Genomic DNA, 26,253 nt, shown 5'->3' with positions numbered 1-26,253 from the left:
TTTCTTTCCTTTCTCACAGTGTCTTGGTCTGGCCCCTCAGCTTTAACAATGTGTTATTAAAATTATCTGAGTCAGCTGTAGCTGTAATTCCCCTCGCTGAGAGCTTCTGTTTGCAAAATATTGCAGCTCAAGTAAAATTTTATCTAAAGCTTTTAAACAAACAAAAAAAAATGTAGGGGAATAATTCCCAGTGAAACTTTTCGGGACTTTGCTCCTTAGTCCTGCCATCAGCTACAGACTCTGTACTGGGGCTGGCTGCTCTGTGATACCGTAAGGAAAACTGGGTTGAATTAGTTCCTACTTACACCCTGTGAGCTGGTCCCCTGAGCCCCTCTGTGTTTCCCACACGGATGCACTGTGCATCTCTGCTGAATGTGCTCTCCTCCCTGTCAAATTTGGATACCTCGTTCTGAGTTTCACCACAGCCTCCAGCAAATCATCATGGCTGTCAGGTTAGTCAGCTAAGAAGAACAACATTTTAAGCTGTCATTTTTGACCCACTGGTTGTAAATACAAGCACGGCTTCATAGAGAGGAGATATAAAGCCTGGATAAGTTATGACCTGCTTCACAGAAGTGCACTAAAGAGGTTAAAGTGAGTGACTTGATAAGAAGAGAAAAATGGTCCTAAGTTTTAAATGACTGAAGGGATTTTCAAAAAATGGAGTAGGAAATATTGCTGAAGAAATCAAGAAATAACACACCGATACTAAGGACACCTTGTTCAACAAACCTCTGCCTTTTGGATTGACAGAGCTGGGTGTTTAGAGAGACCTGAAGAGCTCAGATTTACAGCAGACACAAACCACATTAAAAAAATAGCTGAAACATCCTGGAAGGAGGGTTTATTAATGACAGCATTGCTGAAGGTAAGATGGAGATGAGACAAAGATCATGACAAAGATCATTCTTTTGGGCTACTCACTTAACACCATCTATTGCTAGCTCCATGTCCTCATCTGATTGCTTTCATGGATGCCTGGACAGCGATAACCTCGTTTCTGTCCTCAAAGTCTTCATGTCTGGATCTGCAGGCTGGACTGTGGCAAGAGAAAGTGCAGAGCCATGTGCAGAGTCCAGATCTCAGTGCACTCACAGCTCTGCGTAACAGCAGCTTTCAGGATTTCCAGACTTTTTTTTCTTTTTTTTTTTTTTTTAACTAGGTAGGACCAAAATCAAACCGGTTCAGAATAATCGGCAAAATAGCTATAAGAATAATTAAATAATTAAATAAAGAAAACTGAGGGTGGGAATTTGAGAAGTTAATTATTTTGAATGACAGAATACACGTTTTATTTTGGAAATGCTGTGTTGATACTTCAGGAGAGCTGCTCATTTGGTTACCTTGTGTCCTCGTGGCTATTCTCACACACTGTGGAGCTATCAAAGCCTTGAAGGGAAGAGCCCATATACCTTGCTAATACAAAGGTATCACAGCAGAGGTTCATCATGACAGATGATGGTGAGAAGAGGGAATGTGATAAGAGAGGACATTGATGAAAGGGAATGTTTCTGACTGGCACTGCTCACAGGACAAAGGGTAGGGTGGTACAAAAGACGAAAAGAGGTTAAGACCAGGTCCCAGCCCATCCCGATCTGGATTAGCCCAGCTTTTATAGACCTCAGGCTCTGCATTGCTGATGCAGTAAAGAGCATCTTCAGCTTTCTCTCTCCCACAACTTGGTCCCTGCACTTGCTTCTGTCCTTGGTGACTGAGAGTAGTGAAATGGCCCAGCTTATGAAAAAAATAATGAGCAACAAATGCCTTTTGGCAGGTTTTTTTTTTTTTTTTTTTTTTTTTTGTGTCAGATTGGTCCTTTGACCATCAGACTCCTACTCAAAACTGCCACCCCTTGATCCAAACCACACGCTGCTTGTGATTTCACCCAAGAGGACACCTCTCCTTGCTGTAACTCTCCCGAAGCTATGAACTTGCCCTGGAAGGGCCTTCAGCTCAGTGTTCATCAATTCAGAAGTGGCAGGATTAATACGAAGCCACTGGGATGTATCTGCACTTGGATTCACCACTAGACTGAAGTAAATGGCTGCAGGTTTCGCTTGTCAGAATTTGTGCTTGCCAACCCCAGGGTGATCTAAACTAATAAGAAGGAATGAACTCAGAGGAGCCCAGCTCGCTTTGCCAATCAATGCCACTCAGAAGCAAAGGAGGGACAGGAGGCTGGAGTCAGGTTTGCGAGGTGTGCAGTGAGCCTGCTTCTGTGCCAGGAGCTGGATAGCTAACTCGAGTTCCTTTCTGCCACCCAGGGGCTCGTTACCAAGGTAGTGTCACTCCTGGAATCATCTCATATATGAACAAAGCTTTTGCTGATTGATGCCTGATTTGCTCTGTGTTTATCAGAACTGAAACAGTAATAAAATTGCTTTCATTTGCACCAGGAGGGACTTGGGATGTAAACTGTTTCATGGTTTCAAGGAACCTTTTTACATTCTTCCCAGTAATTATGCCCAGGAGGGTAGAAAGCATTTGAATTGCATAAGACACATGCCATTGTACATGACAATTTATATTTTATAAAGCATTTCATAACCCCTACAGGAAAATAATGCTCAGTCTATATTTGTTTAAGTAGGGAAGCTAGCTAAAAGCCAGCTAAAAGAAACCGAAATATGGAATTCTGTAGTAAAACATAGCAATGGAGAGAGAAAAGAGCTAGACTTTATCTTCCTTTCCACTTCAGAACTGAAGAGTTTTGGTTGCAGAACTAGACCTGAAAAACTGGAGGGAATACATGCAGTGTGGAGGAGAAGTCGTTCCATGAGTCAACAGGGACGCTGAATCCAGCTCCAGTCTTTAACATTTGTGAATGGTTTCCAGGTGTCTGGATTCCCACAGGAGAGCTGCCTTTGCACTTAGAGGTTTGGTGCTGGAGACTGAAGCTCTCTAGCTTCTATTACTTTCAGCAAGACAATTTTCTTATGTGGTTTTGCTTTAGTATTTGTTTGGTGGGAGCTGTAATATCTCAGTAGGTCAGGTCCCAGGTTAGCCTGCCATTGAGGCTGGACAGCTCAAAGAAACGAGTTCAGGGGAGAAGTCGGGTTTGTGGTTAACATCACTGTCTGCCTTCAGGGCCGTGTCCCTTCGAGCTTGGTGTAGCGATGGAGAAGGTGCCCTCAGCCTGTCCTCTGGCAGTCAGAGCCAGCGGCACAGCACATCTTTCAGGCCCAGTGCCTTTGTAAGCACTTTGTTGTAAGTAGCTCTCCCTCCCGGACAGAGACAACAGATAATGAACAGTGGAAAGTCACTTAAAGCAGGCACATTTGTGCCAGGCTGTGGAGCTGAATAGATTAGATCATTAGATGCTCTCCTGCGCTGCCCCTTGCTTCTGGGACACCCTTTCTGTCCTGCCTGCTGTTATCTGTTACATGAGATCACACAGACCGTGGGGAGCTCCAGCCACATTCCTGACCAGTGTGTCAGCAAGGAGCAAGCAACTCCACAAAATAAGTAGCTGCTCGGGGTCAGATGTTTTTAAAGGTGTTTCTTTAGGGCTTTATTTTTTCTGATTCAAGCTTTTAGGCTTGTCCCACAGGAGAGCAGAGGAATAACCTTCAGATTCATAAGTCTTTCTCCCCGCTGCTCCCAGCATTGTGTGTTTTCATCTGCCTTTCTGGGCTGACTGGGAAGAGCTCCAGTTTTAAGTATGCACGGTGTTATAGGAAGAGAAAGTGTTTTATTATTAGTTAGGTTGATATTGTGCAATTGGAGACAGAACAACCATTGTGGCAGGACAGATGACATCATTCCTGCTGTCTGATCTGTGCCCTATAATGAATCAGATCCTGGCCTTCCAGAAATCTGCTATCTTTCAGAAATATTGAGGCAATGAAACTAATCAAAAGAAGATTGTCAAGGTTTAAAGAGTTTTCCCCTATTTCATAGTGCAAAAAGTCCTTGGAAATGCTACACAGGCTGTTAAAAAGGCAAAGAAAGTATTTCCTTAGTACTAAAGTACACATCAAAGAACAAATGCTCAATATAGTGTCAAAAATGGTGAAAGTTCACTGTAAATCATTCTCTATAATTCACTTTTTTAACAAGGTGCTGTGTGCTCTGGGGAGAAGGAGCTGTGTATTGTATAATTTTCGACTGAGGAAGGAATCTGTGCTGACATTGGTGATGGCACCCTGTGCAAAGCTGAGATTTGATGGCAATTTAAATTAGGAAAAAATAAAATAGAAGCTGTGAAAATAACTTGGGCTGTGAACTTTTAGGAAAAAAACATGCAATTTTATTATGTAGTTGTACATAATACCATTTCCAGAAGTATTAAGCTCCAAAAATGTATACGGTTGCTTTTACACTCTCCTAAGGCTGTAGCGTGATCACAGAGATTGAGTAAACGCCATCTTAAAAGTTCCATAAGTTAGAAGTTACTGCTCTTTGCCTGACTTCCAGTAACTGGTAGCACATTCCTAGTTCCTTGCAAATGCAAAGCAAAATAGTCAGATAAACCATCGTTATGGCTTCACTTTGTGGTCGTAAGTGGTTAGAGCCACTTGCACAGCCACTCAGTGTCCTGCTAGCAGTGGTAGAACCTGCACATAGAAAGTAATTAGTTCAGACGCCCTTACTTCCAAATTGGACCTTCGTCATGGTGCAACTTTTTGGGATGTTACAGGAGCACCCAACAGGACTGTGGCTTTCAGAAGACAAATCAAATTGGATACAGAATCAGCATCATCTGGGTGCCCAGCTGCCTGGAGATCTAACTTCCAACCAAACCAAGGACAAATTATGTAAATTCCAACCAAACCAAGGACAAATTATGTTTGGTTCAGAGGTGGACACCTTTGAAACACCAAAAATACATAGTCAGGAGGTTGGCAGGGCCAGTAGGAGGTATTGGGAAGGTCTGGGTTTAGAAGCACAGGGAGCACTCAGTTTAAAAAAAAAAAAAAAAAAAGTAGAGTGTGCTAGCAAGTTTGCTTTTTATTTCTTTATTTTTTTTTTCACTCTTCTGTTGAAAGATGAGGCAATGTAGGTGAAGAATGAAAACACATCTCATTAAAATAACCCTGTTTATAAAAGCAAATGCTGATGTTAAGCGTTACCCGCCCATTACAATTACCTTGCTTAGAAAACCAAATGCTGATATTAAGCATTAAAACTAAAAGTGTCTGGTGCAAGAAGAGGTTATCTGTTGTGTCTGTTTAATCATCCCAGAAATTCTAGTGGCAAAAGGGACTGATGTAATCAGATTTAGAGTTTAACTTGCAATCTAATCCAAACGAACCAGGTTTCAGCAGATGGATGACAATATGTGCAGGATACAGGGAAGAATAAAGCAACTTGATAAAACGAAGATCAAATGTTGCAAAACCTACTTGAGTGAAACCCAACATCTGCCAGCAGAGTGCCTGAGGAATCACAGCACAGGGATCAGAGACAGTTACAGGAACACAGGACAGAAATCAGGCACTGAGGTCACCAGGTAGGCTTGCAGAAACAAGCAGGCAGGTTTGCAGAAGTTGCAGAACACTTCCTGCGTAGGCACGTATGCTGAAATTGTAGTACTTAGATCACTGCTGAGCCTGGGAGGACAGGAGGATGGGGTACCAGAGGCTAGTTCTCACTAGGATCTTGGCAATTACAGTAGTGCCTTCATGGGCTAAGGCCCTCGGGGACACGTTGCATGTTTGTTAGCTCCAGAGAGCTGAACCAGCCCATCAGCTTTCCCTTCCTCTCACCTGTAGCATTTAGAGGACCTTACTTAACCTTCTCTACCTCTTCTGCACCTGGCACCCTTCCCATAGCCAGGGTAGTCCCCCTCTTTCCATTCATTTTAGATCCCAATAAGAAAGTTGTGAAGAGAGGGCTAAAGCCTCCATGATCACTCATAGTATGAATAGGAAATGTAACCCCAAGTTAATTAATGAAGCCTGCAATTGATTGACACCCACTTTCTAACATTTCTTTTGTTCTTGCTATTGCCCAGCTGAGCTGTCTCAGTCACGTTGTGTTCTTAAGATTATTACTTGGAATGCAATTGAAACCACTGAAGCTTGGGAAATCCTGCTTGCCAAGTGCTTTTTTATTTAAAGGAAAGAGAAAAGAAAAAGAAGGACAAGAGAAAAAGAAGAAAACGTTATAAGCTTAAAAGGAAGCTTAAATAAAACAATGTAGAGAACAAAAGGAAGAGATAATTGTAATTGGGAGGTTTATGGAAATCTTTTTTACCGGCGTTATCAGTACTCTGCTAAAGGTTTCACACATGCCTCTGAATTTTTCAGGAAGAGAGGGCTCTTCACAGTCGCAGACCCCAGTTTAGGCCTTTGGTACTATTACTGTCCTTGTGTAGGGTATTTTGGGAGCTGTGTGTTTGTTTCCTATCATTGTCTTCCTTCAGAGGTGTCCCTTCAGGGCCAAACTCAACTAGAACATCTGTTCCTAAATCAATTCTTGTGTGGATTTCAGTCATTTCTATTTGAAAAGGATCCAAAATCTTTGGCCTAATAACATCCTAATCTTGCTGAGGGCGTCATGCCGTCCCTGCCCACTTCTGGAAGCTGCTGTGTGCTTTGTTCCCAGCGTGTAAGTGGGGACAGCAATCCTTCCTCGGCCTCTTTGGCCTGTTCAGATTGGAAACTCCTTGATGCAAGGATGTTTGTGAATGCACGGCACTTCTCGCAGCATGGACCTGAGCTGACACGGCTCTCGGATGCGCTGCTGTACAATAATTAACAGCATGTGACGGCCTGACTCTGCGTAGGACCTGCTTCTCCTCAGACGAGTGACATGTCAATGGCAGGGAGAGAATATCATCATTAGCACAATTGACTTTAACTCAGCTGTCCTCTTAATTGCCACTATTATTAGGAAAATCGACCCTGTCCCAGCTCCTGCAATTCCCTGCCGAAGGAGAAGATCAGTTTGTGTTGTCTGCCGCTGTCCTGGTTGATTTGACAGGAGGTCTCAGAGGTGCAAAGTGTTTCTCAGGCCCACCTACTCTGCCCCAAGCAAACTTACAGCTAAGCAGCACTGTGGTATTTTACAAATTGTGTTTAGCTTTTAATGATTTGCTATAACATGCTTGATTAAAAGCCCGCCTAAATTCCAAACCTAATGAACCTTAAACTTTCACATTAGATACATTAATTACGGTGGTCCCAGTGGCATGCTGGCACAGGAAAGTTATCCTGCCACATTAATATGAAAATGAAGGGTTGCTCTAAGAACTAAATTAAAAAAATAGACAAATAATAAGACTCTTGCTAAAGCTGTCGTGCCTCTGAATTAAGTTACTGTCTTTTGTTTTTTCTTTTTAATTAATCAGATGGCTGCAGCAGTAACAACATCCCCAAAGGCATTGCTTACAAAGCCAGGGACTGATGGGAAGCAACAGAAATAACCAATGACTTTGCCATTGGTGCTTAGGTGCCACGGCAATGATGAACGTGAGGTGCAAAGACAGATAGATCAATTTGCTATTCATTAATATTACAGTGCGGTGTTCTATTCTGATTTATGTCTTTTCGATTTATAAGGAAACGCTAATCGGTATGTATAATCAACTTACTGCACAGAGGTAAACACATCGATAGGTGTCAGCGAAGGATGCCATACACTGACAGTTCCGTCAGCAGCAGAACACCTTGGAGGACTCGGATTCCTGGGTAAGGCTTGTCAGTCCCAGGCCTCAGCATCACTCCCTTGTGCCAGTGGGATTAGTTGGAGGATTGCCTATGAACCAGGTTGCTGGAATAGTCTATGCTAAAAAAATAAAGAAGTGTTTGTCTTCTGTTAGAGCTTTCAATGTGAATTTCAACCAGATTGCTGCAGTGATTGCTTGCACTGCTGTCCCCTAAACGTTGCTGTAAGTGAGGGAAACTTAAAAATGAGCAGTGTGAGAGGTAGGGTAGAAAAAGCATATTCTAAAAATGTTAGCAAAGGAAAACTTTCAATGTCCTCTTTGCTGTATGTCACACCTACTACTGCAGTAAATCCTCCATCAAGGCAAATATGGCCTTCCTAAAATGAATCTCGAGTGAATGAAGAGCTACTTCATGTAGCTGGGAAGAGTCACATCCTCTCCGCCCTGCATTAACTAACTCTGTAGGCTCTTGGCTTTCCACTGCTGCCTGCAGGGTCCGAGCAGAGGTGCTAGCTCAGGGCTAAATGGGATGTTACCCTCATCTTGAACTCCTACCCACTGTCTCTCACCTGCAGTGAGGCTGGGCCAGTCCTTCCTCATCAAATGTGCCTGGGCTGCTAGAGTTTGCCAGTCTCAAGGGAGACGTTCTGCTGGCCTTGAGGCAGCACTGCTGCAAGTCACCTGAAGAGCCCCTCTCCTCCCTCCTTGCACCTCCAGTGAGTTACAGGTGGCTGGGTGGCGTAAGTAGAGCCTTGCCAATTTATGCTGCCTGAAAATCTGATGCTCGCTGCTGAAAGCACATTGACTTTCACAGGCACACTCTTCCATGGCAAACAAGTGATGGTGGGTGTTTAGAATCCCATTACGGGTTCATTTCGGCACATTCCATACGAAATTGATTACAAATTCCACTGGAGCCAAGCAAAAGACTGTTAATTAGCTAATTATTGCCCAACATACATTCAAAAGGCTCACTCACTTGCTTGAACTTTCACTTCATATTTCACGCATTTTCTGCATTGAAATTCAGCAGCATAATGGGACACACATTGATCCCAAGCTCTCCCTTTCATCGAGGCTGAACAGATGCCCAACTGCCAAGCTAATCTTCTGAAGACGAGGGGGCTGGTGCTTCACCCTTCACTCCTAAGCCTTCTTCAGTCCTTGCCAACCCCTTTTCTCTTCTTGCTTCACTACTGACAAGCGAGGAAATTAAATTTGCATTCGTTTTTCTCTCTCTGTCTCCAATGGCAGCCCTCTTTATTAAGTGGTTGAAAACACACCAGTCAATGGAGCTCCTCTTGACTTTTGCCTTTACTTCTCCAAGGCCCCATTTGTCAATGATGTTGAGTTCCTCTTCCTCCGAGATGAACACATGTTGCTTATAGGCGGGATTGAGCTGAAGTAAATCTGCATTGCCCTGTGGGATGGAAAAATTCTGATTTTACTGCATGTGAAAACCCAGCCTGACAAGGAGACAAAAGCATTCTGCAACTCTCTGAAGCACACTTCATCTTCCAGCATGTCAAAGTTCCACCAGTTCTTCCATTTCAGATGTTCCTCCAGCCCTGGGCTAGATATCCCCACTGGAGTCCATCTGCATTTCTTCACAGCTACATCCTCACATTGCTGCCCATGGACTTTTTGGAGCTGTATGGATCAACACTGGATGATATTTGGTCCCTGCAGGAGAGCTTTGCTTACCTGGGGATTGTTGGAGGCCACCTCTGCTCCTGGCCATAGAAGAATGTCCCACCACCCCTGATGTCCTCAGGGTTTGCAGCCATTGATTTCCCATTTCTGTGTTACTTTATTTTTGAGGTGTCCTTCAGTTCTGCCATTGATTCACTACCAGGGGCTTTTCACAAAACTCCAGTAGTGCTCAGGGTTGCATCCTCAAACAGCTCAGCTTGGAAGTTTGAACATGCAGGAGATCTTGCTTTGTCAAAAACCGGCCTTGTTCAAATGCATGAAGGATCATGAAGTTGCAGTGATGCTATTGAATTTTCATTTGAGATATTCTCTATTTTGAAATTCCTGCTTTGGGGAACCTGTACATAAGGATTCACTGATTAGATTGCTATTCGGTGGCCCAGATGCTGTAAATATTCACACATTGCCATGGTGAAGACCTGCCTAGTCTGTTTATACACAAAGGGTGATTTATTCATTAGATAAATATGTAATTTTTTGGTTCCTTTGTTTAAAAATATTTCCACAGTACTGTCAGAACCCACAACAATGGAGGCTGTGATTTATCACTCACATTCCTCTAACCAAAGGGAAGTTTATTAAAAAGATTCAGCAAATGAACCCACGCTTCTATCATTCCCTCTCCAAATGAAACCGAAGCTGAAGCACAGAATGAACTCAATGAGCTCTTTAAAGCACAAAAAAGAAGAAAATAAAAATGAGAGACAGAGAAAAAAGAAACTGGAGAAAAATAACAAAGAAAACATCAGCCAAGTGCAGAGGGAGGTATAGCGAGGGCTATACTGAGGGATGGATACATCTGAAAGGGGAATTTTCATCTCAGGTTCCTGTAATAGCCAACATTTGTTGAAAGCAGAGGAGTGCTGACCCCCCCATCTCCTCCCTAACAATTCAGCACGTATTTTAGCGGGAGGTAGCTATAACGCAGAAATGGAGAACAGGCAGAAACCTGCCTAGAAATGATTTGACCGAGCGAGTGGAAGTTTCCACATAATGCAGGGAGCAGAGAGCTCCTTGGGAGCAGGCACCTCATTCCTCCTGGGCTGCCGAGGGCCCATCCCTTACCCAACACAAGCTGCCCAGGCTGTTCCACCCAGAAAACCTGAGGCCGAAATTGAGCTGCTTTGTCATTTGCACTTGGCAAGCAGTTACAGTGCTTCAATCGCCAGAGGTAAGCACTCAGTAACTGGTGAGCTCAGTTCCCACCACAGCCTGACGTAGTTCAAGCCCTCCCTCATGCAGTACCTGCACCGTGCAGGAGGCAAGAGGCCGTCCCAAACACAAGGGCTCTTTCCCCCCCCAGCTGAAACTTTGCCACTGATTTCCAGCAATGCCTGGAGGGGCTGAGAGAGGCCAGGGAAGCCATGAGGTGCTGAACCCCCAGGGGACCCAGAGGTGGGCAATCCTCCATCCACATCTCTGTCCTCCATCGTACTGGGCATGAAATGGTCCCTGGATAAAATCCTGAAGTTGCTTGGGAGGGAGCAGCCCCACTCCCTGCTGTCCACGTCTACATCATTGACTGGCATGGCAAGAGTGAAGTGACATGTCTGCCATCCCCCAGGGAAGACGTGGCATTCACGGGTGTCCTTCATTTTAAGCAAGGGGCTGGGGCAGGCCCCCTCTGCACACATCTGCCCAGGCCCCCCCCCCGCAGACACTTGCATTTCAGGGACAGTGGTGGTGTACAGAGCCAAGAGGGGTCAAAAAGGTCTGAGGGCTTGTAATGTTCATCCCTATCTAAAAGGGCTGAGCTGTTACTGTTTCCCACGTCTGAGCAGAAGAGGGGGGTCTTTCTATGTGGAAACAATAATTCAGTGCTTCATTGACAAGAAAATGACTGCCACTTCCACCAATTCCCAGCTGTGTCCAAAATACATTATGTCAAATAGCTAACAGTGTTCTTATGACGAAATGTGTTTTTGTCTAATACATAGATCATATCTGCTGGCAAAATGAATTCTGTCAAAGTCTCTTGAAGCCCTCTGTCAAATTAAAATATTTTTTCCCCACCTGAAGACAGATCTCTTATTCTGATGGCAAAATTCATTTGATCTGATCCTTTAAGCTTTTCTCCTAGAACATCATCATGTTAAAATTCCAAAGCCACTTCACAGAGGAAAGTAATTTCATCCCCTCTCCCTCCTCACTGCTATTGTTAGAGATCTTTTCTTAAAAAAAGAAAAAAAGAAGAAAAAAATACACCAAGAAAATTCAGGCATAATAACGATGATTTTGCTTCTTAGAACAATTTATACAAAAAAAAAAAAAAAAAAAAACAACATGGAAAATTACAAAGCCTTTTTTTTTTATATATTCCATGTTCAGGGCAGAAGGGTTGAAGAAGAAGAAAATCTCTCAAATAACAGCAGCAACAAGAATGAAATGTGAAATGTATACATATATAAGGCTGATGGACAGAATATGCATTATTTGATGGAGACGACGTTCAGAAAGATAACAAAGAAACAGTAAATTGTTGCAAGGACAAAATGATCTTTCCCTACCAAATGCAAATGCGGTGATGGGCCTCCTACAGAGTCCGCCTCCAGTCATTCAGTGCTTACACCTGGTTGTCATATGGATGTCACGGTCACTTATATTTCAAATAATCACCTTCACATCCAGCTCTGGATAGGGTCGCTATTTAAATGCACCAGACTGTCAATATTTCAACCCAATGGGAGTTAGAATCCACAGTGAAGGGAGCAGTTCACGTGTTTGTTGGATAAATGTGGAAATGATGCCACATTGTTAAGCCACTCAAGAATAGATTTTAAAAGGTTTAGAACATATTTTAGTATGTTCTCCTTCTGTTTTCCCTTCCCCATGCTTTTTTGCTTGTGAAGATGCCGCTTTTACGTCAGACAGTTTGTACAGGCACATTCTTCTGCTTGGTGGAATATGATTGATAAATGACATCAATTCCTGAAGAGTAAAGTAAAACATGGCACAGCAAACACATTGCGCATGTATGTCAATTGTTTTCTGAGCTCTATTCATTCTGAGAGGGTAACAACAGAGGGCTCTTCAGTGAGACACTAAAACATGCAAAGGCTTTGCTTTTGTGTCTTTGATCAGTCAGTACTGTAATGAAAGATAAACTTTGGACTGGGAAATTGTGAGCTATGGCTGGAATTGCCAGATGAGGATGGCAGCACCGAAGCTGTTTTGTTGTGTGACACCAACAGAGGTGCTGGGAACCAGAGATTTTGGGAAGTGGCAGGGCTGGGCTGTCCCCAGCTTTTTGTATAATGTTGGGTGACAGGTGAGCAGGACATACTGGTGGGAGGATTTGGGTGCCAACAGAAGTAGATTTTTTCCTCTGTAATTAAGCAGTTACAAGACAATGTCCTGGTGGTGTTTCACACAGCAGAGACCAAATTCTAGTCTCTCCTAGAGCAGTTCCCATTGAATCAGTGTCCAGCTGCCAAGGTTGGGATTTAGCAAGTGAGTTGAGCCTATCTGAATTACCCAGAAGTGTTGGGTCTTGCTTGCTGTTCCCTGCGGTTCCTGGCTTTCCCTCTGTGTAGAGCTAACCAAAGACCAGCACTCCAGGGCTGCCAAGCAGGGAACAGGCCAGCTAAGGAACAAGAAAAGAAAGAAAAAAGTTTTTGCTTTTGGTGCAGAATTAAATGAGCTTAACGTGATTGTCAGACTTCAGTCTAATACCAAGACCCGGTTGAAGCTGGGACAGAGCTGCCTCCCCTCTGTGTACACCAGGGGAACAATAAACACAGACATGACAAATGGGGCTGGACAGGTAATGGAGTCCAGGAGGGTGAATGGATCCAAGGAAACCCAGAGCACTGGCAGGTGTGAGCATAAATTTACCCCTCCCATACTTAAGCCAGGCTCCAGTACGCCAGACAGACACTTACGTTAGCACAATACAGCAGGTCAGCCTTCATCAACCCTGGAGATCATCTGTGTTACCATCAGCTGGAAATTCACCAGTGCCTCTTGTTAAGCTGACGTTACTGTCCTTTCTGCTTCCACATCCCTAGTAGCTGAAAGATAGCATCTAGGGCTGGATATTTGTTGTCTTCAGACTGCATGTGGTAAGGAAAGCATCCTGCTTTCTGGGAACTCATCATCTAGGCAGAATGGGAAGGCAAACAGAGTGAAGTTAAACAGAAGGAATTTGAGAGTGGAAATTGATCTGTAGTAGATCTGACCAGGGGAAAAATACCAACCAGATATTTTTGTTATCCATAATTGATAGTCTGTGTAATTCTCTGGGTTACCCAGCAAGTTTGGCAGCCTAACTGAAAATTAAGCCATATTGTATTTTGCAATCTATTTACGTGTTCATATTTTGGTCTCTTACCTAAACATCCCTCCTCATACAGGACCCAACAAGAGCTCTGTCCTTGACAGTCTGCAAGTTTGGTTTTATTTTGTTCATCTTCACATTAACACAATGACTTGAAAATGTCCCCCCTCTAGATTTAACGCATGCATGGATGTTCCCTTTGCCACTCACACAGTGCAGAAACATCCTTTCTGTAACGGGTGGTGTGGAGAGCACAGTTGTGAACCTCTCCTCACTGTAGCTGTGCCGTGAATAGGAAGCTCATGTTCTGCAGCGGGCAGGGGAACAATATACACTTATTTAAATAAGCATGCGATAATTGCAGATAATTATGTTCTATATTTGTAGATGGATCAAAATACGTTATTAAAAAAATCCTCTCTGCAATTATACACCTACATGTATCAGAGTTTAATAACTGCATTGTAGGAGCTTTGCCAATATACACATGGAGCAAAGTGAGTAGTAAAGTCAGGATGCAAATTAAAAGCTAAACACAAATTCAGCTGAGGCTCTGATAGCAGGGAGGCTACATAAAATGGTTCTTTGGCAAATACTGCTGTTTCCTTCTCAGGATTTCTGTGCACCACGTTGCACTGCACTCTGGCCCTACAGGTACAGCTTGCCTTGTGGTAGAGGCCAGTTTGAGATGAGCCGAAGGTTCAGTTCTGAGGTTTGTCACCAGTTTCCTTAGGAGTACTGCAGCATGCAGATGTACAACAAGGATCACCTGCTTGTTTACTGCAACTCAGGGTGTATGTATGTATTTATATGTGTATAACTAGGTTGTAGGCCCAGTTAGGTCCCTCTCAAGTGTCACGTCATGAGGCAGGAGAGCAAGGTAGAGGCCTGATCCTACCTTTTGCCTGAAGAAAACTAACCAACAGCAAAGCCCATGTGTCGAATGGGCGTGCTTCCACAGGACCAAGTGGCTTTGGCTGGGCTCTGCTGGCAGGACAATGTAGCTGTAACACAGGCAGGGGGGCGCTGAGACACCCACAGAGTACACACACACGTGGACGGGGACACACATTCCTTTTCGGAAGGAGCCCAATTCAATTAATTTGCCATCTGCTGCAATGTTTGAACTCTGCACCTCTCAGACGTCTTTCATCTTTGTGCAAAATGTTTTTTGACTCTTGGGAGGATTATTGTTCTGGGAACTGTTTGTACTACCTCTTGCCTTTGCACAGACAGACAGACAAACACCACCCCTCTTAAAGCAGTCTCGTTTATTCTGCCTCCGCTTAGGAAAGCTTTAGCTTTGTACCTTCAGGCCTTTGCGATATTGCTGTGTACCTTGCGTGATTGGGTTACTGTATTCAAAGGAATTGGAAAGGATAATTTCATGGCCTGTGAAACCGCATTTCATTGAGTCTCCCTTCCTTCCTTTCTCCGGGATAATGATGCTTTCGTGACTATTTTACACTTCTGTCACAACCCAGTCTGTTACGTATGTTGAGATAAGGCCTCGAGGGCCTACATGGGACTGTGGCCCTGCTGTGCCAGATGTGCTGGCAGGGCATCGCAGTGCCCCATGCTCACACACTGGCCTCACTTGTGGACATCTGAGGTTTACCTTTCACCCTTTCCTTCCCGTGGGAACAGCTACAACTTGCCTGGGACTAAATCCAGAAGGGATTTTGTTCCATGCCAGTATCCGTGGCTGGGACAAGTGGGGATACAGAGCCTGCAGTCTGCATCAGCACCCCCGCTCGCTGTCCTTAGCACTTCACCCTGGACAGAAACATCCCAGAGCAGCCCTGCAGCTTCATGTTGCCTCTTTTAGTCCTAACAGCAGACAAGGAGACCCATAGATGTCTGGGTGGCCACAGCAGCAGTGCCTGTGCTGAACAGCTGCAAGCCGACCTGCCTCTCTCAGGGGGTTTTGTGTCCCTGGCTCCTGCAGGAGTGCATGGGGTCACCTCCTGGGGGGGCACACAGGGAACACAGGGGCCTCATCACAGGCAGCTCAGGGCGAGGATTTATCCTGGCTGGTTAATACTTTTGTTCCATTTTGTGGGACATCCTGTTAATAAAACATGTAAATCCAGAGAGCTAGGATTTTGTGGGACTTAGAACTGAAAGAAAGGGCTTGTCAGTTTAGACTTTTTTTTCCCCTTTTTCTCTCTGCATCCCATTCTATTATGGCAATAATTAGGATGACAGGAGAAATGGCCTGAATCTATTTGAATGACTCTATCCTGAGCAGCAGCCACCACTGTCCCCATCTGATACTTCACAGCCATTGTCAAAGTGTTCTTAACACTGACAGTCACTTCAGAAAAGATGACAAATCTCAAATAACCCTGTCAGTTGTCTTTTTTTTCTTGCACCGAGTTTTTCTTCTGTCTTTTTACTTCTAATCAGCTCGTGTGTAAGCAGCTGTGGGGCTGGGTGACGTGGGATTGGGTTCCTGTGTAAGAACCCAAGCCTGGGGGCCTGTGATGAAGGTACAAAGACAGATTTATTGCCGGCACCACCGGCAGTGACCGTGCACGTCCTCAGCAGCCAGGCACAGCAAGCCATGGGAGCATTGTGGAAGCAATGGGGAAAGCAAAGAATGGTCTCTGAGAAGCAAGAGTCGGCCTCTAAAAGAGTTTAGAGGCTCTCCATTGCCTCTAAAGGGAGACCAGAAAATTGGCGTTAATCCCTCTGTCTCCCACACTTAAGGTATTTGTAAACATTAATAAGATCCCCCCTCAGTCTTCCCTTCTCCAGGCTGAACAGACCCAGGTCTCTCAGCCATTCCTCATAGGGAGGATGCTCCAGGCTCCGTATCATCTTTGTTGCCCTCCACTGGACTCACCTCTCGGTGCCCGGTGTGGCTACCTGCCTGGGTTTTTAGGAGGCCAAATAGTTGTTTCAGGGTGCCATGTGGCGCCTCAACAGCTGGGTTTCACTACTTACTATTTAGGTAGAAAAAAAGGCTGTGGATTTCTCTGGGGGTGAAGAAGTCGAAGGAGGGGGTGACTTGTCAGTCTCTTCCGCTTCTTTGTATTCTGTCCTGCCTTTAGGATACAGCTGAAGCAATTTGTATGTTTTACCAGTCCGTTAGCACATAAACAACATTTGCATCTCTCAGAAGGTGCTTTCTCAACTGCTTTAAAGCTGGTGTTTTTTGTTGTTGTTGTTGTTTTTTTGTTTTGTTTTGCTTTGTTTTTTCCATTGGTTTTGATAGGAATTTCAACTTAGATGTTCCTGGTAGTAGGCCCGCAAAGTCACAGCGTGAACAAATCCTGCTCCTCGCTATTCTGGAACCGGATTCCAAATGAGTGTAATGGATATGAACTAGTGCTGTTATCACAGCCATGGAGGGTGGTGGGAAGCTGTAAATTATAGTGGTTTTTAGCTTCTCAGATGGTCCAAAATCAAAATACTGGGTCACATCAAAAGTCTTTCTCATCGGTATTCCATCTCTGGCTGCAGGCCAGCGGCAGAGGCATGGGGGAGTGCATGCAGAACAGCACACATGGGGAATAAACCTTCCCTGCTACACTCTCTCAGAGATTCAGGGATTTTCGGCAATGAAGGCTACTTCCAGAGCCTGTGGTGTGGCAGCCAGAAATAATCCAGTTTCATGTAGCTTCTCTCCGAAGCAGTCAAGTGACAGAGGCAGCTTGCAGGCATTCACTTCTACCTCTTCCTGAACCCTTTTATTCCAAAGATAGAGGCGAGAGTAAAAGGTGGCAGTGGGGTTAAGCTACCCCATATGAATCAATCTGAAAGCTACCTTGGCAGGTTTCTTTTGCCCCTCAGTTTGTGCCAGTGACACTGGTTTCTTGGGTTCTCTGCTGCTTTCAGCTCTGTGCAGAAGCCTGTGATGTGATTGTGGTCTCACAACCATGGACCAATGGGACTGAATGTCCCCAGGACTGGCGGGCCAGGCCTGGGCTCTGGGTTCTCTTGCAGGGACAGCATTGTCCAGGGGAGGTTATGGGAATCGGACAGTAAAGAACTTACACTTCTTTCTTCCTCTTTGCCCCTTAGAGAAACTTTATCCCAACTGTGGCTGCCTGTTCATCAGCACTGCCAACAAACGTTCCTGCTTTCTCTTCCCAAGTCACCGCATTATGTGGCAATTACTTACCATGTATTTCTCCTCCCTTTATACATAATCTCATTTTAATGCGCATGTCACAGTTTTAATAAACTGGAGTTCAAAGGATGAGCAATTATACAAATCTTTCATTTCATACATGAAAAGCGTGATTTTAAACTTGTCAGCAAAAAGAAAAAAAAAAAAAAAGGCATCGCTTTGATTCACTTCTCAGTGCAATTACCTAACGTCTGTCGTGGGTTCCTGCAAAGCACAACTTCAGCTGGTGTAAATCAGCAGAGTGCCTTTGATTTTGGTGTTCGACACCAGTGGAAGATTTGGCTTCCAGGGTGGCTTACTGCAGCTTTTAAGATGAGAAATGAGGTCAGAGTTTATCAGCAGCCAAAATGAAATTGGTGATGGTTGGTGCCCTGCCTTGGTTCAGTCCTGTGGAATTTTTATGCTTTCTAAGCATTTTGTTTACAATTGAAAAGGAAAAAAAGTCTTGCAGAGATGTGGGGAAGAGATTATACTATAATACACAGAGGTTTGATTCTCTAGGACTCCATGTTCTCTTTAGCTACCCCCTAAACTTGTAAAATGAGACAAAAAATACTCTTAATGCAGAACCATAAGGCAAGGACAGAGTCAGGCATTCAGCTCAAAGGGTGAGCTCTAGGCGTCCTCCCGCATGACGAGGAGAGAACCACTGAAGTCAAACCTCAGGCTGGCTGTATGGAAAATGGAAGATAGTTGGGGTGCTGCAGTTCCTTGGTATGAGCACCCTTCCCCAGCTCCATGCTTCGCAATGCTGAGTCTTGACCCTGCATCACAAACCATGCAGCTTTCACCTCCAGGGTTGTTCACATGAGCTCAGAGAAACCACCAGTTCTCTGGATCTGCTTCCTCCTGCTGCAGGGAACAAGTCATCCAGGCTCTCAGAGCAGAGTGTGCAGCCCCAGCACACCCTAAGGCAACTTTTCTGAGCTCTTTGAAGCAGCACGTTGTATCTGGCCTGTCCTTGGTGGTGGATTTTATGTCACCTGCAATCCCATTTGCATTAAAGGCAATGCAAAAAAGTGGTGAAAAGTTTCTTTGTGAGTGTTGGGAAGGTCCTTGAGCAATCTTCAGGAGCCTGTTTCACCCTTCCTCGACCTTCTTGGAGCAGAATGAAAGTGACATCCCAGAGGAACAGAATCACAGCAGTGTTAAACACTTCATGAAAAAAAAAAAAAAAAAAAAAAAAAAAAGACTGCAATTGATATGTAGAAAACTTCCAGAAGATACAAAGCTCACTTGGTTAGCATTTGGAAAGTGCTTTGAGATCCTTTGATGAAGAGTGGTAGTGGAAGTGCAAAGCATCACACATTTTTTGCTAACTTGAGTTCCCTGGGGGTGAAATCCACTATTCTTGCATCCTCTCAAAGGCAATTTTGTGAAATTTCCATCCATGTCCGGGGAAAAGCATCTCTAACGTTGGGACTGCAGCGCAGAGCACGGCTCACTTCTCAGAGGCTGGAAAGCAATTGCAGTATTTTTAATTCTAGCACTCTGCTGTTTGTCAAATAGAGCCTTTCACTTGACATAACAAATGGCTTTTCTAAGATGGCTCTACTTTAGCTGGAATAAAAGACTGGAAAAAAGCTCCATGCCAGTATCTGCGAGAGAGCAGGTGGGGAGGTGTGTGGTTGGTACAGCAAGCATCTCCCAGGGCTCTGCGATGGAACTGTTCAGTGTAACCCTTAGTTAAAAAGTAAATTGGCTAAATGGCTCTGCTCACATTATCTCTCTGTAATAATCATTGAGACTGATCCCGTAATGCTCCCCCCCCCCTCCTTTTTTTGGTTAAGCAAAGGATGTTACTGTAGAGAGATAATTTTCCTGAAATCATTCTAGGGAAGGCTAAAAAAAAATAAAATAGAAAAGCACAAACAAACACATAAAAAACAACCCTGTCGAACCTTTTGCATTCACCTGAAGAAACAATATTTGAAATTAATCAAAATTATTACAATCTCATTCTGCATTGAGGGAATTTACAGCCCAATACAGAAAATTAGAGGTGGTGGCACTGATACAGAGTTGTGAAATAAGAATGCTACCTGGAGCTCAGTGCTTTTAATTCTCTTTTGTGTCTTTCTTCCCACTTTGTCCTTGTGTAAATGTGGACAGCGTCAGTCTGGGTGGAAAGTTCTCTCAGACAGGAATTGCATCCAAAGTGCATCCAAAGCTGCCTGTGAACAGACACCAAAGCTGGGCTCCCAGGCTGGAAAACGGCCACAGTGTGTGTGGTGCTGCTCGAGGCTCTCCTGAAATCAGTAGCACAAGCATATGGCCAGCTCTGGGCTCTCCAGGAGTGACCTCACTGCTGTCTTTCAGTATTTGAAGGGGGCTTGTAGAAAAGATGAAGAGCAACTTTTTGTTCAGGTAGATAATGATAGGACAAGGGGGAAAGGATTTAAATTAAAAGAGGGAGATTTAGTGTAGATGTTAGGAGGAAATTCTTCACTTAGAGGGTGGTGCAGGCTAAATAAAGCACCAAACGGTGCCTGAGCTGCCAACACAGGGAACTACACCCTCCTTTTTGACTTTATTCCTCCATTTGGCCAGGCAAAACCTCACAATCTGTTTCTTCAGAGCATTAACTCCAATTGCGTGGCCTCATTGCTGTTGGCACGCACAGGAGCGGGCTGCTGACCGGTGTGCTTTTGGGTTAGTGCATGTGGCACAGAGCAGCCCCTGCCTGGTGGCACCAGGAGCACGGCTGGGCTCGCTCTCGGTGTGCTGGTGTGCCACTCGATCTTCTGCTTGAGAAGATAAAGATGGAACGAACAAGTCTGTGAAAGAGGCATGTGTTTGGGCTGCTTCATAAATCAAGGCAGACTGGACTGCATGCTTATTTTCCTTTCCCCAGGCCAAAAGATAATGGATTTAAGTCTCTGACGTTGTCAACTGTTCTTTCTCCTCTCCTTCACACCATCTCCTTAATTCTTGTATTTATTGATGGCTGTGCTAACACAGATATACTCTGGTTTTTGAACTGTGTGGATGGTTGGATGACACTTAAATCAATATCATGTGGCAGTTTTATTTTCCCAGCCTTAGACACAATCTGTCCATTGTGTTAACGCTGTTTGTGACTTAAATGAATGCAAGAATTTATAGGTACATCTTGAAAGTGCTGCTTCCTTTAATCATGCCAGATAAAGGAGTTCTTGCCTTATGCAAAGCAGGAGTGTCATCTGGTTAATGGGAAGATACTTAGCAGATGCAAGCTGCATGAATCCTTCATTTAAACGATTGCATTTACAGCCCTAATCGGACAAAGGAAACTGTGGACCAGAAAGAAATAAAGGCTGCCAAAAAGAAAGAGGAAATGTCTTCCATTGGGTACTTCCTGGCAGGATGAGGGCAATTTTCATGGGCTGTAATATGGCAGTGTAATATTTTATTTGTTTCTTCTGCCACAGCCTGATGCCATGTGGTGGCCTGGCTCTGCAGGGCATCATCAGGTGCTGCAAAGCTCGTGGCACCAGTTGATCTCTTGGTAAGAGGCATCAAGGATGTTGAGATTATGGGGTGTGTGTGGCCATGAACTCCACGAATGAGAGCTCTGCAGAAGTGTCACAGCCTCTGGCCCACTGCAGAGTGGGTGCTTTAGCAGAAATTTGGATTAGGCTGCAAAATGAGCAGGCTCTGGCTCTGCTGGTGGGGAAATGGCCTTAATGTAGGCTGCTGTCTCATAAACTGCACCATCTCCTGTGCTGAGATAATCATCAGTGTTCCTTCCTAAGAGATTCTGACAAATCCATCAGCAAGGAGACACTGAGGTGCTCAGCCGGTGACGGGGTAAATAGGCCACCCTCTCCTGGGGAAGAGAAATTGTTCTTTCAGCAGCCTTGCAGATTCACTTTTTTTTAAGAGCGTAGAGAAGGGCTATTTACCAAATGCTAAGTGTCAAAAGGAACCTCCAAATTCCCAGGCTGGTTCAATTTTGAAGGGTTTAAAATGAATTTGCAAAAGAACTAGCAGGCTGAAATGTTCAGATGATCTTTTTGCGTAAGTGGAAGAAATGGAAGATACCTCAGGTATACCAAAAGCACATTTCTTAGAGCCATTCAAGTAATACTTCGGTATATCCAGTAGTAGACCCACAGGTACAAATAATTCATGAAATACCTAAGAAGAAAAAGTGTTCTATCAGTGTGAGAGTACAATGTAAATGATCATTAGGATATATTCACTATTGTGCTGTCTGATCTCCAAATGAGCCACTTTAAAAACACTGAACCTGTCATCTTCCAGGAAATCAAAAGCTCATTTAAATACCAGGATCCAGCGAAAGCAGTTCAAACAATATACATCTCTTGACAAAAAGAGGCTCGCTCACTCAATGCTAAGGAATGCAGTTCCACAAAACTACATGAGAACAAAATCCACAATGCGGCATGTGCTCTGTTTGACAAGTGATAATTAACTGCTGACAATATAATTTTAGTTTTGATGCAGACTTGTTTTTCATTAAAAATAATCAGGGAACATTTGCTTGGGGTGGGCCAGCCTTACTCGAGGCAGGAACGTTCAGAGTTCGGTGACTGCTGACATATTTGCCTCATGCCGAACACGCGTCCTGCTGGGGAAGTCAGCGGGTCACATCTTCCTCGTGGAGCTGGGGCTTTTTTATCAAACCTAGGGGCTTTGGATCTGAGGGATCAATGACCCAGGCAGTGCTCTTGGTAAGGAGGTGCTTTACCTGCCACAGTATGTTTGGAAAATGAAATTTGAAGGATTCAGGACAACTCCCTAAAAAGCAGCCTTTGCATTTGGAGGGGGAAGTAGAGCTCTTTCCAAGAATGATTGTGAGTAACTTGTTTTAGAGTGAACCAGGGTTTTTGTGCTTATCTTAGAGAATTATATGCTGCAGTACAGTGGGGGCAAAATAAGAAAGAAGGAAATTGCTTGAGTTTCCTTTGAGAGTCTTGACACGGCAAGGTTAACAACCACTGGGTAGGTCAGAGCTCCGGCTTCCAGAGAGGAAAAATCTCAAAGACCACTCCATGCCTTCAGATGGCTGCAGGTGTCACTGTCCTTCACCTCAGCTTTCATACTGTTAATTCCTCATGGGATGGAGTCTTCCTTTATTCTGTGTGCTTCAAGGTGGGGAGCACTAAAGGTAGATCTGTCCCGCCTTCCCAAACCTATTTTTGCTGTTCACAAGGTACCTTTGCTTTAAAAAATATTGTTCTGATCTTCCAAAGCTTCAGAACAGAATCGTGACATATACAATCTATTCTGCTCATGGTCGACGATGATACTTATTAAAAAATAAAAAGAAAAAAAAGAATAATATGAGGTTAGATGCTGTAGGAAGTCAGATTGCCCAGATCACAGAGGCTGTGGCAGAGCCTTAAAGAGAGTTAAGGACTCCTTAACTTTTAGATTTCACCACTAGACACAACTTCTCTCTTCAGGGTTTCCAAATGTGCAACTGTTCCGATAGTAAATTATGATTCTTGGAGGTTAATTTTTAATAAGGCAGTTTATGTTATTTAAACAATGATTATTAAAAACATGCTTGAGGTTTACAATATAATAGGTAATTATCTTCTCCAGAACAGTTAATACAATACAGCACATTCTCCTCTTCAGTGATCAGCTGGTATTTGTTTAGCCTATAATAACACTCTTATTAAAACTAAATTAAATGGACATAATTTGAGGTATCACAGCAAATCTTAAGAAAAGCAACTCTGACTGAACTGAGTTTCATTCCACACTAGTTATAGCTGCCTTTTATGCTAACATGACTCGACTCAAGACTCTGAGGAGCACCAGGCATCACCTGCAGAGAGCACTCGGAGCTCAGTGTCAGACTTGAAGCTCATGCCCAAGCCTTTGTAATCATCCACTGTCTGTCCAAACAAACAGCTCTCTGCTTGGGCCACGGTGATGTTTTCCAGCAGTGCAGAAGGTTGTCACCAGCAGCAGGACCTCAATGGACCTCCAGCGTACGATTTTCTCACCTAGCTGGGATGATGGGGCATGACTCTGTTCAGACACACGCAGGCTGCGATGCTGATGCAGTGAGGGTGAAGCGGTGGTAAAACCCTTCTCCCATCCTGTGGCACAGAGCACACACCACACAAGTGGTTGTTAACAAGGGAAAGGGCATGAATTTCCTGCCCCCCGCTTGTTTGCCCTGTGGGGACCCCTATTAAAAGCTGTCGGTGGAACTGTGCCAGTTTAAACTGGCTGATACGGTATTGCTTTCTCAATCTGAAGTCTTTCTACAGCTTTTTTTTTTTTTTGCTTTTTTTTTTTTTTCTGCAAGAATATCTCTGTCATGGATGATTTGTAATAGGAGTTTCATTATATGATCACAAAACACTGGGGAATATGTTAATATGGTTCAGCGTGTAATCCAGTGTAATATCATTGAAAAGAATTGCATTTTATCTACAACTGAAGCAGCAAATAGGAGCTCCTTCTCTTTCTATATTAATATCCATAGCTGAATTAATACTTCCCTCCCCATAATGTTGTGTAAATTTACCAGAATATGCATGCTGATTAGTGTAGATACAGCCCCATTTTCCACGAGCAGCACATGCAGGTAAGGGGTTTTGATGCTTTGTGTGTATTTTGAGGAACTGAGGCTCCTGTAAGAATCTCAATCATCTCTCGTGTCCCTCGCATTTGTATGAATCAAAGAGCAGTTGTAATTCACCCTGTCATGTTTAGCCTGCTTTTCCCCCAGAATCAAGATATATGTGGTGCTGTTACTTCTCCTTTTGTCAGCTCCTGATGTCTCCCCTCATCAAGAACTTTTCGGAGACTAACCACCGTGGAATTTGACAGAGGTCCTGTAGATAATCAGTGTCTCAAACTGTAATTAGGTTCCCACAATTCTTACAAAAGTTGAGTATGAACAAAATATTCTCCTAGGACACTACACACACCTCATTTTTTATGCAAGAAGGTGTCACTGGAGAGGGACACTGACTGGGGGGAGAGATGGATAGGAACAAAGGACAACAGATCAGTAGAAGTCTTAATGTCAACTGCTTCTGGTGTCAACAAAAAAGATGCTGGAAATGTAATAATTCCTTTCTTAGTCCATTAACTGACACGATAGGATTAGTTCATTTTTGTTCCCTGAGGTTATGTTCAGATTACTATAGAAATACACATAAAAAAAAAAAACAAGATGTGGATTACACTGGGATAAGAAAGCCGGGGTTGAGCAAAGATCCTAACCCGGCAGGTATCTTGAGAAGCGGATGATATTTCCGAGCTTGTGCTGGAGGGCTGAGCTTTCCTTGAAGATGCTCCTTGATAAGATGAAGTCATGCGCTCTCCTTGCTTAGTCTGCTGTGTGTTAAATTTAAGGTATGCGCCCGCTCTGTGGCTGTTGTGAGCCTCAGGATGGTAAATTAGCCTGCACCGAGTTCCGTACTGAGACAGCTAGACTGCTATCGATCTGCTGGGTGCTAGGACTGGAGTGAAGACATATCCTTTGTCCATAAATGGTGAAACGCTTTGAGATTCTCAGCTGGAAAGCATCCAAGAAAGACTAAAAGGTTTCCTGGGCTTCTTTTTTTGGTACGAGAATTTCTACTCCTTCCTAAACTGCTTCTCGTCTCCCTAATGCAAATCCTATCAATCTGCGAACTGTCCAAAGCAACATTCGGATTGTTCTCTGGTATTGATTCCTCCTTGGTACTGTAACAACTGCAGCAATATATCAGGCGACTGGGGAAGTCTTTATTCTGTCCTTGCTCTAAAGCAGCGGCATGTTTTAAATTTCTCGAATGCTGTGGAAAAAACAGTTTGAATCATAAGCCAAAGATGCTCACTTGACAGATGGATTCCTGGCTGCGTTGCAGTGTTTGAAATGCATTCAAACTCACCAGATTGTATCCTGTTGACTAACAGGTTCCCACTTAGATGCCTTGGGACTAAGAGATATGGAACTTGATATTTAAGGATTGCTTAGCAGAAACAAACCTGCATACATCTGAGTAGCAACAGGCTGGTAATGCTGATTTAAGTTTCTAGCACTTGTAGCATCCTGTTACTGGAAGTTGCTCTGCAAGGTATGAAAGGCAAGACATTTACTGGGGCAGGTCCAGGAAGCAAGAGAACATGATAAAAGCCAGAGACCAAGATCAGATGAGTGGCTTCTAATTTTTTTAATGCATTTTGAAGAAAAGCCTGGAACTTTGCAAATGTGGGCGACAGGTAAGGGAGGTCAGACCAAAGTCTTTCTGGTAGAACCTAAGGTGTAACATGAAGACAGTGTAATTTGGTTGGGCAGGTCAACTGTGTAGATAGATCTTCTGACACAAGGTGGATAATGTGAATACACAAGGAAGCAAGGAAGGTTTCTTCTGTGTTTCTTTTTATACATGTTGAAGAACATTCTGTTTTTCTTGTGCTTTTTTCTTGTTTAGTTTCTTACTTCTTACACAAAGTCTCTGGAAAGGTTAAAACGGAGCACTGCTCAATCTCAGCATTCTCTGGAAAGTTATAGTTGTGTAGGCTGAGGGCTGAGGATGCACAGAGCAGACAAGA

The sequence above is a fragment of the Aythya marila genome (genome assembly GCF_965140915.1).
Source record: "Aythya marila genome assembly, chromosome: 22".
NCBI lineage: Eukaryota > Metazoa > Chordata > Aves > Anseriformes > Anatidae > Aythya > Aythya marila.
Note: the sequence above shows the minus strand (reverse complement) of the source record.